The sequence below is a fragment of the Pseudorca crassidens genome, chromosome 1, assembly GCF_039906515.1.
Source record: "Pseudorca crassidens isolate mPseCra1 chromosome 1, mPseCra1.hap1, whole genome shotgun sequence".
Lineage (NCBI taxonomy): Eukaryota > Metazoa > Chordata > Mammalia > Artiodactyla > Delphinidae > Pseudorca > Pseudorca crassidens.
In genome coordinates this window covers 140419831-140425139 of record NC_090296.1, presented here as the reverse complement: position 1 = coordinate 140425139, position 5309 = coordinate 140419831, and the positions used below count along the sequence as shown (strand labels likewise).

Genomic DNA, 5309 nt, shown 5'->3' with positions numbered 1-5309 from the left:
CAACGAGCTCTCACTATTGAGGACCCGGGTTTGATCCTTGGTCGGGGAACTAAGGTACCACAAGCCGTGCGATGTGGCCAAAAAAAGAAAAAAAGAAAGTAAAAGGTATTCTTCACTTTCGCAGGCTAACTTCTTAGAATACAGAATCCTAGGTTGGCATTCATTTTTTTCTCTCAACACTTCAAATATTTCACTCCATGCTCTTCTTGCTTTCATCATGGTTTCTGAAGAAAAGGTGGATGTAATTTTTATCTTTGCTCCTCTAGAGGGAAGGCATTTTTTCCCTCTGGCTCCTTTTAAGATTTTTATCTTTGATTTTGTTCAGTTGGAATATTATATGCCTAATAACCCCCGCCCCCCCACACCCCCACCCCCCGCCGTTATCCTGTCTGTTCTCTAAGCTTCCTGTATCTGCTATTTGGTAGCTGTCATTAATTTAGGGAAATTCTCAGTCATTATGGTACCAAGCCCAGGTTTAATCTGCTCGCTGCCCGACAGGCCAATATATTGTGGGATAAGTTGCAGCAAGGAATGATGACTTTATTCAGAAAGCCAGCAGGCCCAGAAGATGGCAGACACTCGAGTGCCTCAAAGAACCATCTTCCCCCAGTCAGAATTCCGGCTCCTTTTATACAGAGGAAGGGGAGGGGGCGGGGCCCACCGCAATGTCACCCATTGGTGGGAGCAGGACCGCTAACAGCCAATTCCAAACGGCCTGCGCTAAGGGTCGCGTGCGCCTGCCCCACCCCTATTACAATCATTGCTTTGAATATTTCTTCTGTTCCTTTCTCGCTTCTCTTCTCGGTATTCCCATTACTTGGATGTTATACCTTTTGTAGTTGTCCCACAGTTCTTGGATCTTCTGTTCCGTTTTTTTGTCTTTTTTTCTCTTTGCCTTTCAGTTTTGGAAGTCTCTATCATCACTCTCAGAGGTTCCTTCCTCAGCCCTGTCCAGTCTACTAGTGAGCCTATCAAAGGCATTCTTTATTTTTATTACAGTGTTCTTGATTTCTAGCATTTCTTTTTGATTTTTTCTTAGAATTTCCATCTCTCTGCTTACATGATCCATTTGTCTTGCACGTTGTCTACTTTTTTCCATTAGAGCCCTTATCATGTTAATCATAACTGTTTTAAATTCAATATCTGCTAATTTCAACATCCCTGCAATGTATGAGTGTGGTTCTGATGCTTGCTCTGTCTCTTCAAACTGCCTTTTGCCTTTCAGTGTGCCTTGTAATTTTTTTGTTGAAAGCTGGACATGATATACTGGGTAGAAGGAATGGCAGGAAAGAGACCTTTGGTGATGTGGTGGTGAGGTGTAGGGGTAGGGGAGGTGTTCTGTGGTCCTGTGATTAGGTCTCAGGCTTTCCGTGAGGCTGTGCTCCTTGGCTGTGAACTTTGCAAGTGCCTCTCAGTCCCAGCCCTCTTAAGTGGGGGTGGGGGGCTTAGGAGGGACTGGAGGGAGATAGAGTTGGGTGTTTCCCTTCCCCTGGGCTAGTTAGGCTCTGACAAAAACCCAATAGGTTCGTCTCTGGCAAGGTAGTTTCTCTTGAGGGCAGGCCTTGTTAAGAAGAATAGAATGCTCTGGCATTTTTCAAAACAGCCAGTTGCCCCCTCCTCCTACAGGAAGCATGAGTGGATTTTTCTCCGATCTTCACTGTGAGAACCTGGTCAAGCCTCTGGAGGCAAAAACTCACACCAATGTGGGGACCCCCTAAGGCTGGGTCTCCTGGAGTTTTTATCTCACAGACGGGTCCACACTGAGCCTCCAGCAATTCATCAATTATAGTTCAGGTTTTCCAGCCCCAGCACTGGTTCCTGTGGAGGTTTCTACTCAAGCGTTTCTGCTTCAGTACATTGTGATTCTCGGTATCTGCATGTCTCTCCAATGCTGGGAGCAGCAATTTGTCCTGTGACCTCACTTCTTTTATGAATCTAAGAAGAGTTGTTAATTTTTCAGTTTGTTCAGCTTTTCACCTGTTAGAATGGAGTGGTGACTTCCAAACTCCTTTTATGCTGGACTGGAAACTGGAAGTCTCAGAAATGTATTTTTAAAATGTCTGTAGACATCCTTACAAGATGTGAACATTGTTAACAATCTTGATGCACTTCCATGTATATGCATATAGATACATATTGTGTGTGCATATCATTTCTACATACATATACAATATATACTACTGCTTTCACAGAATTTTACTGAAGTTTGTACAGCTTTGTATTGAGATTTCATACTTCATTCCCATTTGTATTTTTCTATATCATTAAATAATCTCGTTAACAGGAGTTAACATTCAATTATCTAGGTGTAACTAAAAGATGAAGCATGGTAGAAAACTCATCTGTGACATCAAGGAAAGTTGGCTATGAAAAAAGGGTCAATTATCCATGAAATTTTAAGATGACATAAAATTATTTTAGTTCAGTTAAATAGTACATATTGAATACTCTGGCCCTGTCATCTGCATTGAGGATACAGACATGAAGAGAACATAGAGTTTGGCTTGAGGGGCATATACCTAGTTAAGGAGAAGACTGAAAAAGAGAGAATGATAACAAAAATGGTAAGTGCCTGGGCATACATGTGTATATACGGTATCCAGATGGACAGGATATTTGGGGATGAAAGGACAAGCACTTCACCCAGCTGGGGTGGCTTCCTTAAGTTGGGAACACATGAGCTGAGTTTTTTGTGTGTGTGTACACATTTAGTTTTATTATAACAAAGCAACTTGTACACTTTTAACGTTTAAAACTGAGCATCATCTTTCCTTTCCAGTGAAACAAAAAGAAAAATTTAAAAATGAACAGGAACAAAATTGCAATAAAGAATGTCAATTGCAAATAAGATCCTACAGGTTCTGCTGATTCACCCATTGAGTGGCAGGGCTCAAGTCATCTTTAGGAGAGAATTTTATTTTAAAAATGTCATCTTAAACTGCAAGGATGTCCGTTAAACATCACAATTAAACATGCCACAGGAGAAGCCGTGTTGTCAAAATGCCCACTTAACCCACCCAAACATCTCAAACCCACCCTTTGCTGACCTTCTATAACCCCATTTTTAAAAGTTTTTTTTTCTTTCTTTAAACAAGAGAAAGTAGACAGATACACGTTGGTAAATGCTAACTGTCCATATTCACATAGAGACACAGTGTAATCTCTGAGCCCAGTATACAGAGAAGGAAGGAAAAAAGCTAGAATTCTATGCACTACTACACAGGGGCCTAGCACCTTCCAGCTTCCAGCAGAGCTAAGGGAGCAGAAGGTTTTTCTTTTTTCCCACAGAGCATGGTGGTGTTGATTCCATAAAGTTTTTGTTGAGACAGGAAGGGATAAAAATGAATTTGGAACAGAAAGGGGTAGAGATTCTTTTCCCACTGAATTCTGCTCAAGGTATTTCCCCCCCAAATAAGTTGTGAGCCATGGTATAAAGGAGAAAAGAGACCTTAGAAATAGGGCGACTGAACACAAGAGGAGAAGGAGAAAAAAAAAAAAAAGACTGCAACTTGCTCCCAGGGACTGGAGAAAATTAAAAAAGGAAGGTTGGAATCCATCAGTGTTCCATTAGTCATCTTCTCCTTCATCTTCCTCTCCTTCCTCCCCCTCATCATCATCTGCATCTTCTTCACCTTCATCCTCATCCCCTTCTTCATCAATATCTTCCAATCCTTCTTCCTCTTCATCATCATCATCATCTTCTTCTCCTTCCCCTTCCTCATCATCCATGTCCGGAACCAAGTAGTACTGTAATGGATTTGGCCAAATATCATCTTTGATGACCTCTCCTAACTCATCTGCACCTGCATCAGAATGATCAGTAAACCAGGTGAAGAAGCTTTCTGGGTCCTCATGCTGTCTCTTCCTGCTGGCTTTATTCTGCGTTTGACTTGAACGTTTTGTCAAATCCTTTCCGGATTTCCATTTGATTCCAGTGGACTTTAAAGATGGATCACCACTCTCATTCAGATGAAATTCTTTGGAGAGAACTTTATTTTCAAAGTAAGGGTTTTCGTCAAAATAAAAATCTATTCTGTTACCTGATTTAATATCTTCAAATTCTGTCACTTCGACTCTTGTCAAATAACGCAGCGCCCTCCCCAAGCAGTGCAGATACTTGTGGATGGTTAGCAAACGTTGCTCCCCCCAAATTTGGGATATTGGCGATCAATTCCGACCTCTTCTGAAAAACTGGTTGGCGGAGTTTGTTATATTTCTGTTCTACTTTCAAAATCTCCTCACTGGCTTGTTCGCTAAGTCTGTCTATTTCATTTTGTACTTCATTAATATGTTCAATTGCTTCTTGTTGTTCTTTTTCTGAGGTCTCCTTGGCCCCGTCGTGGTTGGAGTTTAGCACCTTTTTACTGACTTTGGCCGCGAGCGCCGACACGGTGCTGCTCCGCGGTCGAGGGGGCGGGGGGAGCGAGGAGGGGAGAGAAGGGAAGGCGAAGGGGGAGGGCCGCGGCTTCCCCTCACGCCACACGCGCGGGCGCCGGCTCCGTCCGGCCGCCTCCTCCCCGCGCTCGCTCGCTTGCTTTCCCTCCCCCTGGCTCGCGCGCGCTGCCCTCGCGGCCTGACGACGAGGGAGGGGCTGAGGCTGCGTGCCGGGCTCCCGCTTACTGAGGGGAGGCGGCGGCGGGCAGGTAGGCGGCTCTGCTCCCTCACTCACGCCCCGCGCTCCAGCTCCCCGAGCCGCCTCCTCCTCCGCTTCCTCCTCACGGCGAGGGGCGGGCGGCAGAGCCATGAGCTGAGTTTTTAACGCTGATAAGTATTCAGCCAGATGAAGGGAGTCTTAAGGGAGGTAACAGCTGGGCAGAGCTGGAGGCATGGAACCAGGCAGGGTACTGGATGGCAGTACCATGAAGATTGACGGCGCACTGACAGACGAAAAGTTAAGAACTGGGTTAGTAGGAGTTATTATTTTCATTTTGGGCTCAAAGTCTTGTGTTTTCCTGAAAAGAGTATAGAAACTCATGGTTATAATTCTATGTAAAAGCATAGTCCACTGCATGTCAGTCCCTGGTGAAGCCAAGCCTTACCAATCAGACTATGGTCCAGGAATCCTCTTTTAGAAGGTATGGGACAAGGGTCAGTTTTCTTTTTGTTGTTTTTTTTCCGGTACGCGGGCCTCTCACTGTTGTGGCCTCTCGCGTTGCGGAGCACAGGCTCCGGAAGCGCAGGCTCAGCGGCCATGGCTCACGGGCCCAGCCGCTCCGCGGCATGTGGGATCTTCCCGGACCAGGGCACGAACCCGCGGTCCCCGCATCGGTAGGCGGACTCTCAACCACTGCGCCACCAGGGAAGCCCAC

At 45.1% G+C, this 5309-nt stretch overlaps 1 pseudogene; it reads right to left on the bottom strand.

The window, feature by feature from the left end:
* Positions 1-3486: 3486 nt before the first annotated feature.
* Positions 3487-4429, bottom strand: LOC137219970 (protein SET-like; annotated as a pseudogene).
* Between the last annotated feature and the right edge of the window lie 880 nt (positions 4430-5309).